The sequence below is a fragment of the Otolemur garnettii genome, unplaced genomic scaffold, assembly GCF_000181295.1.
Source record: "Otolemur garnettii isolate 467f Iridium unplaced genomic scaffold, OtoGar3 scaffold00046, whole genome shotgun sequence".
Taxonomy (NCBI): Eukaryota; Metazoa; Chordata; class Mammalia; order Primates; family Galagidae; genus Otolemur; species Otolemur garnettii.
In genome coordinates, this window is record NW_003852441.1 from 8,958,057 (window position 1) to 8,972,098 (window position 14,042).

The following is a 14,042-nucleotide window of genomic DNA, read 5'->3' on the forward strand; positions in this document are numbered from 1 at the left end:
AGAAAATTAAGAAACTTCTGGGGAGATACTGCTACATTCCTCTCTTACTCACTCTTGCCAAGAAAGTCAGTCAGCATTGTGTGACATGCAACCAACACAATGCTAAACAAGGAACATCCTTGCCACCTGAATTTCAGTCCTACAAGGAAGCCCCTTTTGAAGATGTGCAAATGTGAAGGAAACTAGAAGCCTTCACCCCACTCGTGAAATAGTGAGAGTGTTGCCCAGAGAAATCATCCCACAGTTTAGGTTGCCATTCCAGATTGGATCGCACAATGGACCAGCCTTCATAACAAAGATAGTGCAAATGACAGCCAACGCCTTGAATATCATCTGGAAACTATATGTAACATACAGGCCTCAAAGCTTGGGCAAGGTTGGTTTTATGGTTATAAAAGCAGGAATCAGTGAACTGCCAGGAAGCAAAGCTTCTTGCCCCGGTCTTGTTCAACATTAGATATTGAAAGGGTCAGGGTACTTCCCTTATGAGATAATGTATAACAGGCATACATCAATCCTCTGCAATTTACCAGAGACTCCTACAAGAACTGGGAAAGATTGAATTGCACAGGCAATCAGAAGCTCTAGGAAAAGTAGCAAAAAAGATCTCTACTGTAATTAACTGTGTTGTGTTTAGCTTCTGTGTCTATACACCCTTTCTCTCCAGGGGACCAAGTCAGTGTCAAGGATTAGAACACAGTTCCTTTCAAACCAAGGTCGAAGGGATCCTATATTATCATCCTCACCACAACCACATCAGTGAAGATGGAAGGGATTGGCTGAAAAAAGCTTCACTGCCCTTATGGGAAGCAAAAATAGATCCAGCCACCCCCTGCAAGGTAACTCTGGAGGCGGTCAACATGCCCTGCTCCAGCCACATACCAGGAGCTGGCTGGTCAATGCATAGCTGAAGCCTGAGGAAATTCCTCATGGGACTTGTCTTCATTGGACTTTGGACTTTGGGAAAGGGGCAGGAGAACATGATCTGTGTACCCAGACCACTAAGGACAAAGGGTGACTCTTTTATAGCTTTTATGAATGCAAAGGCACCCAGAGGGAGTTTGCACTCATAATTGGACACAGTACTCAATATGTGACACAAGGAAAGGTGAAAATCCATATGTATATTACAACTCCATGGAGTCCCCACCACCATGGTACAATTAAGGCGTGGGTAGAGGACCCAAGAGGAGTCACAGTTCCTAAAATATGAATACTTGTCCAGACCAGGGAAATAGGAAAGCCCAGCCAAGTGACTCTAACGTTTAATGCCTGCAGTGCTGCTACAGTGGAAATAGCTAGGGAAGAAGGAATGGAAAAGAATCACCTTAGATTTCATAGCAAAGTGCTGTGTGATTGAATGTGAAAGGTGAAAATGTATGATAGAAGGCACCTGAGATAATGAGGACTATAGCAAAAGAAATATCATGCTCACAAAAGAGTAGTGGAGATAGATTGCTCTCTGGGTCAATGTAACCCCTCGAGCTAGTCTTGCAAATTAATAACCAAGTAAAAGTTATAGGAGACACAGTAAAGAAAAACCCAGACATTGGTCCATGTCCCAGTGCAGACTTAGAACAGATAAAGCCCTCAAAACCTGTGGATAGACTGGTTTTCAACCCTTAAGAGAATTTAAAACCTTACTGGGAGGAGTACTAGCCCTTATCAAAGTTAGCTTAATTATTCCCTATCTCCTTCCATTAGTAGTCAAGGCCACATGCTGGATGGTTGAGACGGTTGTTAAATTAACACTACCAGCTGCTATAGGAGGAAGCTTATAGTAAGACCCCAAATTAAAATATATATGGAGTCTCAAAGGGGGAATGAGAGAGAATACTTGGAAAAAGTAAGGTCTAAGAGAACAGAGGTCTTCTCAAGGAGGGCCCAAAGACACAGCTGTAAGGCCCTCCCCGGGGTGACTCAGTGCTTAGGAATATATAGAAACTTAACTTCCTGGGACTTAGAAACTAATGATTGCTTGCACTTCTATAAAAGCCTGCAGTTTTGCAAAAGACCCAGCCACTTCTCCAGCTTGATTCAAACTGACCAAGTTCTGGCCCACAGGTACCTGAGAAAGTCAACTTTTTTGACTGGAGATAAAAAGACTGAGCCAGTTCAGGAGCATGGCCATTTTGGACTCTGGTCTGCCACTGCTCTGCCAGCTGGAATAAAGCCCTTCCTCTTTTAACACTGCGTTTGGGTGTTCTTTCTCTCCATTGGGCCTTGTTTTCCTGCAACAAAAGGAATTCATATCCACACAAAACCAGAAAGAGCTCCTGAAAAGGCAATTATGTAATTACTAGACAGCATAAATGTGTATTTTCCTCCTTTCTTCTCTTAACTGATTTTAAAAGGGATTATACCATGATTAACATACACAGCTATAATTTATTTTTTTATTTTTTAATTAAATCATAGCTGTGTATGTGATTAACTTCTCTTAACTGATTTTAAAAGGGACTGTACCATCATTAACATACACAGCTATGATTTAATTAAAAAATAAAAAAATAAGAGGGATTATATAAAATAATACACACACAATGTATGGTTGGGCTTGTATCATCAATAAATGTAATGCATGTGTAATATACTTGTAAACACAGCACAAAAGAGGTGTGTGGGAGCAAAAACTGTATGGTACTAAGGAAATACCTCATAGGTAGTAATTTTCCTCATAGGAAAGACCTCATAGGTAGTAATTTTAACTGCACTGTTGACTTTGTAACATTAAGAGATATTATATATACATATATAAAACAATAATATGACAACAATGGAGGAAAAGGAATAGAGCTATGTAGGAGTGATATCTCTGTACGTCACTGGAATTAAGCTAGTATAAATAAAAAATTGACTCTTATAAGTTGCAGTGTGTAATATATAGTAACCCCCAAAACAACCATTTAAAGAAAGCTTAAAAATAGAAAATCATTAGAGAAGTTAAACTGCTATATTAGAAAATACTCACTTAATGCCAAAGAAATCAGTAAAGAATAATGAAGGAACAAAAGAAGGCATGAGACATTTGTCACGCACATTGTTAGACTAGATAAAAAACATGACCCAGGGCGGTGCCTGTGACTCAAGGAGTAGGGTGCCAGGCCCATATACTGGGGGTGGTGGGTTCAAACCCTGCCCTGGCCAAAATTGCAAAAAAGAAAAAAAAAAGATCCAACCGTATGTTGTCTACAGAAGCCACAGTTTAATTTCAAAGGCACAAGTGAACTGAAAGTAAAAAGATAAAGAAAGACATACCTTGAAAACAGCAACCATAAGAAAACCAGAAGTAGCTATACTGGTAGGAGACAAAATAGACTTTAAAACAAACAAAAAATGCTCCTAAAGAGAGACATTTTATACTGATAAAAGGATAAATCCATCAGGAAGATGTGATACTAATAATAGGCACCAAACACATGAAGCAAAACCTGACAGAAAGAAAGGGAGAAAGAAACATTCAACAATGTTTGAAGACTTCAATATCCACTTTGAATGGGTGGAACAACTAAACAGAAGATCAACAAGAAAAAGAGACTTGAAAAACTCTATAAACCAATTAGACCTAGCAGATTATCTACAGAACACTCTACCCAGCAACAGCAGAATATATATTTCTCTCAAGGGCAAATAGAACATTCTCTAGGACAGACCATATGCCAGACTATAAAACAGACTTCCGTAAACTTAAAAGGGTAGAAATGACACAAAGTATGCTCTCTGACCACATGGAATGAAATTAGAAATCAGTAGTAAGAAAAAAATTGGGAAACTCACTAATATGTGGAAATCTAACAACATGCTCTGAAGTAATCAATGTGTCAAAAACAAAATCAAGAGGCAAACCAGAAAATTACTTTCAAGAGGAATGAAATTGCAGATACCACATAAAAAATTACAAGATGCAACTAAATCAGTGTTTAGAGAGACCTCTGCAGTTGTAAACACCTACAGTCAGTCCCTGGGTTATGAAAGAGGTTCTCTAGGTTTGTTAAGCTGAATTTGTAGGTAAGTTGGAACAGGTACATTTACCTATTACCTGTAATAGCCTTCATTCATAAGTGAGAGTTGTACATATGTCAGATGTTTATAACATGGGGACTTGCTTGTATTAAGAAAGAAGAAAGATCTCAAATCAACCTAACTTTCCTCCTTATGGCACAGGGAAAAAAAGAACAAACTAAATCCAAAGCAAGCAAAGTAAGGAAATAATAAAGATTTGAGCAGAAACTGATGAAACAGAATAGAAAAACAATACAGAAAATTACAGTCAAATATCCCTCATCAATGCAAAAATCCTTACCAAAATGTTGGCAAATCAAATCCAACAAATCTCACAATACAGGCAATATGAGTATCACAGAGTGTATTTACACAAACCTAAATGGTATAGCCGACTATGCACCTAGGCTACATGGTAACCTATTGCTCCTAAGCTATAAAAAACCTATATAGCATGTAATCATATTAAATACTCTAGGCAACTGTAACACAATGATATTTCAGTATCTAAACACATGTAAACATAGAAACAAACAAAAAAAAAAGATAGAGACTGTACTCCTTTGTATTAACCTGGATGGAATGGAACACATTATTCTTAGTAAAGTATCATAAGAGTGGAGAAGCAAAAATCCTATGTACTCAATTCTCATATGAGGACAGGTGATCACCTAGTACACAGTGGGGGTGGGTGGGAGAAGGGGAGAGCTGAAAGAGGGAAGGAGGGAGGGAGGTTGGGGAAGGAGAAAGCATAAAGATGGAAGGAGGGAGGGGGTGGGGGAAGGGGAGAACAGAGAGAGGAAAGGTATAGCCTGTGGACCCATTGAAAGGACTTTCTCATTGATGTCCCTCCATTAGGACTGGGAGGCCAGTCACATAGGAGGCAGACTCTGCAGGCAGAATCTGTACATCTGAGGAATTTCCTGGGAGGGCTTTGAAAGCAAACAAACAGAGTCTGTTGCCTGGCCTTGAGGTCACCAGAAACCTTTACCCCAGCTAAACTTGGCATCTTGTTTTTCAGTATCGTTAATTTTTACTTTATAGCTAGAAAATCTTATGCATGTATTTGTTAGACTAACGGACGCCAGATGGCATTCTTGAGAAGTCAGTAGATTATAGATTAATTATTTGTACATGCTGTGTGGCAGTAAAGATCCCTCATATAAGGATGAAAGAAATAAAGGTTTTTTGCTATTTGCCTGAGCAAGCGGTAGCCAGCCTACTGTTCAGAGACATTCTGACTGCTAGTTTATCTCTGTGTCTCCAGCCAGGACAATTTACAGCAACAGAAAGGAGGGAGGGTGGTGGGGGAAGGGAAGAGCAAAGAAAGAAAAGGAGGGAGGGGGTTGGGAGTTCACGGTGTGTGACGCACCTTTTGGGGGCAGGACACAACTATAAGAGGGACTTTACCTAACAAATCAATGTAACCTGGTTCTTTATACCCTCAATGAATCCCCAACAATAAAAAATATATACATTATAGTTTTATAAGAGACAACAACTCTTATATATGCGGTCATTGACCAAAATGGCATTATGAAGCATATAACTATGTATGAAAATAATGTTAACAAGAATAATAAATTATGACCAAGTGGAATTTATCTCAGGAATTCAAGGTAGGCTTCATATTCAAAAATCAAGTAATTCATAACACTTACAGAATAAAAGAGAAAATCATACAATTGTCTCAACAGATATAATAAAGTATTTAATGATGTTTAAAACCCACTCATTCAAAGGGGGAAAAATATTACCAGCAAACTAAAAAGAGAACTTTTCAGCCTAATAAGAGACGCAAAGCCTACAAAAAAAGTACAGCTAAGGTATCTTTCTTAATGATGAAATAGTAAACATTTTCTGCCTAAAATTGGGACTATGGGACCTAGAATAGCCAAGGCAATCTTGAAAAAGAAGTAGCACAAATTCTTTACTCTAAAAAATTTAAAACTTAATACAAACCTATAGTAATTAAGATAGTATGGTATAAGGGTAGAAAAATATATCCACAGAACAGAATAAAAAAGAATAGAAAGTGTGGAAATAGATCAGTATACACACAGATACATATACATATATATATAGAAAGAGTGTGTCAAATAACTTCTTAATAAGTTGCCAATGCAATTCAATGTGGAAAGAAAAATCTTTGCAATAAATTATACTGTATAGATTAGATATCAGAATCAGAAGAAATAACTCATATCACATACAATAATTAACTCAAGATAGATAACAGACTAAAATCATACATCTCCTAGAAGAAAACATTGGAAGGAAAATATCTTTGATAACTTAGGCAAAAGAGTTTTTTTGTTTGTTTGTTTGTTTTGAGACAGGATCTCACTCTGATGCTCATGTTGGAGCACAGTGGCATAATCATAGTTCACTGAAGCCTCCTCAAACTCCTTAGCTCAAACAATCCTTCTGCCTCAGCCTCTGAGTTAACAAGGACTACTGGTGTGTGCCATTACATCCAGCTAATTAATTTTTTTTTTTTTTTAGAGACAAGGTCTCATCATATTGCCCAGGCTTATCTTGAACTGGCCTCAAGCAACTCTCCTATCTCAGTCTCCCAAAATGCTGAGATTACAGCTATGAATCACTATGCCCAGCCCACAATTCTTAAACAGAACACAGCAAACACTAAATATAAAAGAAAAACGACAAACTAAGTTTCTTCCAAATTAAAGGTACTTCTCATCAAGGCACTATTAAGAATACAAAAAAGCAAGCCACAGACTGGGAGAAAATATGTGCAATACAGATACTCAAGAAACGACTTGGACTAACAATGACAGATGTCGAACAGGATACTGAGCAACTCATTACTCATACATTGCTAGTGAGGTTGTAAAATGGTATAATTACTTTAGAGAAAACATTTGGCTATTTCTTATAAATTAAATATGCACTTACCTCTTGATCCAATAATTCCACTCCTTGTTATTTAACCAAAAGAAGTGAAAATTATGTCTACAAAAAGATAAGAAAAATACCTATCAGCCAGAGAACAGATTAACAAAATAATGGTATATCCTTACAATGGAGTACTACTCACCAATAAAAAGAAATGAGCTATTGATACATGCAAGATTGTATATAAATAACATTCCTCTTTGGCATAAGTCATATAAAAGGCAATCTGTGTCCTTTTGTCGAAGAGAAGATAATTTCACATCTTCACTTTAGGAAAGGTAAAGATGTTTTAAGTGGCTATAATTCATCTGCTTTTACTTACTGAAGAGAGAAAACAGAGGAACTCTTAGGGCAAAGGGAGTCTTAGGAATTATAAGCTAATTTCTGGCAAGGACTCTCAGAGCAGAAGGATCATTAGATACAGTAACTTAATGCTTGCCCTAAGCTTAACTGTAAGTGGATACTAGCCAGAGGAACAAGGGCAGGGATATAAGCCAGACCTTGGAAGAGCCTCTAAGTCAGAGAAAATGAGTTGTCAGGCAAGAATCATATAAGCAACATGTATAAGAGTTGGAGATAGAGACTTTACATATTTTGTATTAACCTAGATGGAAGTGGAACACATTCTTCTTCATAAAGCATCACAAGAATGGAGAATGTACTCATTTCTAATATGAAGGCAGTAGATGAGATAATACAAGGGGAGTGGTAAGGGAATGAGGGAGCGGAGAGACGGAGGAGTCGGGGGATAGGGGTCATGGTGTATAGTATACTTCATAGGGGTAGGACACAAGTATAACAGGGTCTTTATCTAACAAATGCAAGCAGTGTAACTTAATCTTCATACCCTCGATGAATCCCAAACAATAAAAATAAATAAATAATAAAATTACCTCAAAATAAAGACTACAGCACTTTAAAAAAAGGTAGAATGTACCAATAATTAGGCTTTAGCAAAGTATAATAGTTTAGTTTTCCTATACATATAAATTGACCATTAAAATTTTTTATTTCATTGTTTGTTGTTACTTTAAATAAGGTTAGTACATTTCCAAGTGAAGCAGTGGAAAATGCATTATGGTGATCCAAATCTCAGATTAAAGTGAGTGTCAAGTTTCAACTACTGATCATATCATCAGGGCACCACCACTTAACAGGTGGCCAGTTGATTAAATTACAAAGTTACTGAATGGACAGGTGTTTCCAAAGTTTAGCTATCAGAATAAATGCTAAATGCACTATCTTCAGAATAACTTCCCATTTTGAGGTACTTCTGTAAGAAAGATTATGAGAAGGGAAATTACTACAATTTTAAATTTCAAAAGATGCAACAAATTGCTCTGGATATTTATACCCTTACTTGCAGGGTATCAGAGTATCCACTTTCCCAAACCACCACCATTTGCAACTATCAAATATTTCTTTTTTATTTCTGTCAACCTGATGGGTAAAATACACGACCTCTTTGTTATTTGATCTTTTCCCTCCATTAAGCACATTTTCATGTTTATCGGTCGTTTATACTGCCTCTCCCATTAACTGTCTATTTATATCCTTTGGCTACTTTTTCCTATTTGTATCTCCTTTTCTTTTTGATATAAAGGAGACATATTCTGAATATAATTTCTTTGTTATAAATTGCTAATAACCTGCCTTGCTAGTCTGCTGCTTATCTTTCAATTTGTTTATGGAGATATTTTTAATAATCGAGAAGCTTTAAATTTTGATGTAGTTAATTTTATAAATGTATGGTCTTTTTGCCTTGTAAAAAATCTCCTCTGCTCCTGGGGCATAAAAATATGGTACGTGTTATACATCTTCTTCAGTTGCTGTTATGGTTTTGCTTTGTTTTCATGTCTAAGACATGAATTCATCTAGAACTTATTTTTATAAATGGTTTCAGGCAAAGAAGTGATTTAATCTTTTTGTCAAATGGTTAAGTCTCAATTTTAATTCACTGAAGTTTTATTCCTTTCCCCTAGTGATTTGAAATGCCACCATTAATCTATACAAACAAGTTTCCATTCCATTTCTAGACTGTATTATGTTTTACTGAGCCAGGTATCTCTACTTACACTAATTTTACACTGTTTTAATCTCACATTCTTATAATATGTTTGGATGTCAGTAGGGTGGCTTGTTACTTCGTGGTGTAGTAAAAGCTTTTTATTCCTAAAAAGTTTCTTATACTAGAAACTCTATATTGTAATTCTCTATTCCAAGAAATATCTCTATCTTTTGTCTACTATTAATACTTTCAAGTCTGTTTGACCACTCATGAAAGAAAAACAATGAAAAAAAGGTCCACATACAACTTATCAGGAATATTATTAATAGCATTAGTCATACTAGCCAAAAAGTAGGAAGAATTCAACATCCATTAAACTGGTGAACAGATAAACAAAATACTGCACTTCTGTGCAATTAGCTACTCCTCAGCAATGAAAAGGAATGAATTACTGATACATGCAACAACATGGAAGAAACTAAAAAACGTGCTGAGCAAAAGAGGCCAGACACAAAAGTCTGCATATTGTAGGATTCCATTCATATAAAATTTGTAGAAAAGCCAAAACCATAAAGATAAAAAGCAAATCAGTTGTTGCCTGGGGTTCAGAGTTGAATGGGAGTTGAGCACAAAAGAACTTTCTGTATTGATGACAGTATTCTACAACTAGATTGTGTTGATAGTTGCACAACTATATAAGTTTTCTAAAACTCATTGAATTGTATACCTAAAATGGATAATGTTTAAGCATGTGGAATTCTACCTAAATAAAAATGTTTTTTAAAAACAGAAGAACTGGGCGGCGCCTATGGCTCAAAGGAGTAGGGCACTGGCCCCATATGGTGAGCCCAGCCCCATTGCCAGAGGTGGCAAGCCCAGTCCTGGCCAAAAACTGCAAAATAATAATAATAATAAAGTAAAAAAAAAAAACAAAAGAACTGACCTATGTACAAAGCCACAAAAGAAATCTCAACTAATTCTAGAATAAGATATCATAAAGGACATAGTTATCATGCAAAGAATAAATCAATTATATTAATTTGAAGGCTATCGCAAAAAACTGAGAACAACCCTAAAATCTGTCCATAGTTGAATGAATAAGCCAACTGTCATATTATTATTCAGTGTAAAATACTGTACAGCAGTGAATATAAAATACAGTTACATGAAACTTGTAGGAAAAAATCTCATAACAATAATTTCAGCAAAAGAAGTGAAATAAAGTCATATTCATAATAAGCTCAAAAATAGGCAAAACTAACCTACATTGTTTGGTTATGCATATACAAATGTTAAAACTATAAAGAAAAAGAGAAGTGATTTTCATAAAAGTAAAACTTGTGACCTTTTTTTTTTTTTTTGGAGACAGAGCCTCAAGCTGTCCCCCTGGGTAGAGTGCCGTGGCATTATAGCTCACAGCAACCTCAAACTCAAGCTGTCCCCCTGGGTAGAGTGCAGTGGCATTATAGCTCACAGCAATCTCAAACTCCTGGGCTCAAGCGAGTCTCCTGCCTCCGCCTCCCAAGTAGCTGGGACCACAGGCGCCCGCCACAACGCCCGGCTATTTTTTGGTTGCAGCCGTCATTGTTGTTTGGCGGGTCCGGGCTGGGGATTCGAACCCGCCACCTTAGGTGTACGTGGCTGGCGCCTCAGCCGGTTGAGCTATAGGTGCCGAGCCAAAACTTGTGACCTTTAAGGCAGGAAAATAAAAGTTAAAATTCGAAGGATCATGAGAGGTTTGTGGGGTTGCTGATCATGTTCTCATTTCAATACTATATGAATTGTTTTATCTTTTGGGCCTATGAGGGTATAAACTGCACCCCTCCCGGAGACACACACACACTCAGAGATAAAAAGAATTACCAGCTAGAAGAAATCTACTCCCACCTGCCCTACAACACTCAAATTTATATACATAGAAATTGAAAAGACAAATATGCCTTAATTAATTTGGGGGTTAAAACAAAAACCAAAATTTTATTTTATGCATTTTTTTTTTAAAGGCAAGCATGAAACAAAGAAAAGTTTACAGAGCAAGAGCTTACAGAGCTTACAGGCTTACAGAGTCCAATATGTTCACCAAATGGGCCTCCACTGCCAGGGCAAGTAGGCAAAGAGGCTAGAAAGCCGGATTTTTAATTAATTATAAAAAATAAACATAATAAAATAAAATAAAGGAATTAATTAAAAGCAGAAAATGAATCAGAGAATAAGAGTTATTCAATAAAACAAAAATTAAAAGATAAAACTTTGGGAAATATGATTTTAAATTTTTCATTTAAAATTGTTTGGATAAAATTAAACAATTTAAAGAATAAAAAGGAAGAGATGACTACACAGGTATTTTTTATTATAAAAAGTCATGCACAAAAATATCAAAAAAGTCTTAAAAATCACACAAAATGAGTCATTTTCTAAAAAAAAATATAAATTATCCCAGTTAGCCCCCAAACAAGTAGAAACTCTGAAACAGACTAATCGATAATCATAAAAAAAACAAAACCTCATTACAGGTAGGAAAATTTATCTTCCAATAACATTATAGGCCAAATGAATTCCACAAATGGACTCTTTCAAAGACCTCATAGAACAGGTAAGTCAGACCCCAAACACAGTGCTACAGAACACAGAAACAAATGGGAAGTTACTCATCTTACTTCACAAAATATTCTGATATCAGAGTCAGAAAATGATAGCACAACAAAGTGAACTTTGACCTAGTCATATATTAGCTCACATGGAAAAATCCCAACAAAAAATTAGTATGCTAAAAGCAGTGGGGAATTTAACAATATTATATCAATAGGTTTTATTGCATGAATTTGAGGATGGCAAAAGTGAAGAAAAAATCTACCATACATTAAAATTTACTACATTAACGAGTTAGGAGAGAAAAATAGTAATCTCAATAGATACAGAAAAAAAACACTGATAAAATCTAATGCATTCTTTTTACACATAACACACATACCATAAAATTCACCATTTAAAATGAATGATTCAAAAAATAAATACATAAAGTGCAATACTGAGTGGATTTTAGTAAATTCTCATGGTTATGCAACCATCACCACTAATTCCAGAACATTTTCATCACTCTAAAAAAAATTGCACGTCCATCTGCAATCATTCCTCATTCTCCTCTCTCCTCATCCTCTGGCAATAAATCCATTTTCTTTCTCTATAGACAGGTATTTTATATAAACAGAATCATCCACTATGGGTTCTTTGTGTCCAGCTTCTTTTACGTAGCATAGTATCTTTGAGTTCATTCACACTGTAGCATTTATTAGTACTTCATTCCTTCTCATGGCTGAATAATGGCACACTATTTGCATATATCAGATTTGCTTTTATTAGCATTTATTAGTCCTTCATTCCTTCTCATGGCTGAATAATAGCACACTATTTGCATATATCAGATTTGCTTTTCCACCTGTCTGTTCATGGGCATTTGATTGTTTCCACCTCTTAGCTATTATAGAACTTTAGCTACTATAGAACTTGCTATGAACTTTAGTCACAAGTGTTTGTATAGGCATGTTATCAATTCTCTTGAGCATACACCTAGAAAAGAAACTGTTTGGGTAAATTAGACATAAAGTATACAGCAAATATCATCCTTGATGAAACATCAAATGCAATCCCATAAAAGTCAAGAGAAAGATAAGGATACCCTAATATTACATAGGATATGTATACAAGTATCCCAGTACCAATGCTATATTAATACTATTCAACGTTGTCCTAAATGTCATGGATAATGCAATACAAAAAGAAAAAAAAAATCATATAAATTACAAGAGAAAAAAGACGTAAAATTGTGATTACGTGTACATATGTCAAAAATCTAAGAAAATCAAATAAACTATTAGAAGTGATAAGGGAGTTCAGCAAGGGGGGAGCAGATGAAAGATAACATAGAAAAAGCAATAACTTTCTCAAGTACTATGTATCTGTTAGGGATTGTGTTTCTGTGTAACAGAAAAACTTGAATTAACAAGACAATTAGTGGTTTATTCTTTTCTTCACACAATAACATTCAGCTCACAGATGTCAAGGCTCAGGTCTCTGAAATTCTCTTGACCTTTCTTTCAAGAATATAGCTCCAGTCATTACATTTGTGTTCTATGTAGGAAAAAGATAAGAGGGAAAAGGAAAAGGTATTGTGAGCAGAGTCTGCCCCCTTTTATAAAAGAGCTTTTCTGGAAGTCCCACTGAGCAACTTTTGCTTGCATTTCATTAGCCTCAAACAGTGTTATATGGTTACCCTATGCTGCGAAGGAGCATGGGAAACATAATTTAGTTGGGCACTGCTGCCACAAACAAAACCGAAATTCTAAGGACAGCGCCTGTGGCTCAAAGAAAGCAGGGCACCGGCCCCATATACTGGAGGTGGTGGGTTCAAACTCAGGCCCAGCCAAAAACTGCAAAAAAAACCCTGAAATTTTGATTATGCAGACTCATCTGCCACATGCCAGTAACAACCATGTAGAAAATGTAATAAATACATATGTGAAAGCATAGAAGAGACACAGACTACTACAAACCAAACTGGTATCCATGGTTACCACTAGAGAGTGAGTGTTTATCAAAGGAGAATTTTCACCTTATCTATAAGGCTTTACTTTTTATGTAATTAAAATGCAAGAGGTTACACAACTGCATATATTTATCAAACCCACAGAACCAGAATTATCCTGCATCCTGTCTACAGCAGTGGTTACATGAATTGGTGCATGTGTAAAATTTCATTGAACCATACAGCAACAGAAGTGAAGTTTACTGTAAAGTTTAAAAAGAAAAAACCTCATATAACTGCCACCTAAAGAAGGTGATTTGGCTATATGTAAATTATACTTTAATATATTCAATCTATTAAAAGTGGAAAAATTTTAATTTAAAAAGATCATAATATAGTTTGTTTAAAGAATAAGGATATAAGTTACATTAGTGGTATGAAAATTACTTATGTGGCGGGTTCGAGTCCCCAGCCCGGACCCGCCAAACAACAATGACGGCTGCGGCCAAAAAGTGGCCGGGCGTTGTGGCGGGCGCCTGTGGTCCCAGCTACTTGGGAGGCGGAGGCAGGAGACTCGCTTGAGCCCAGGAG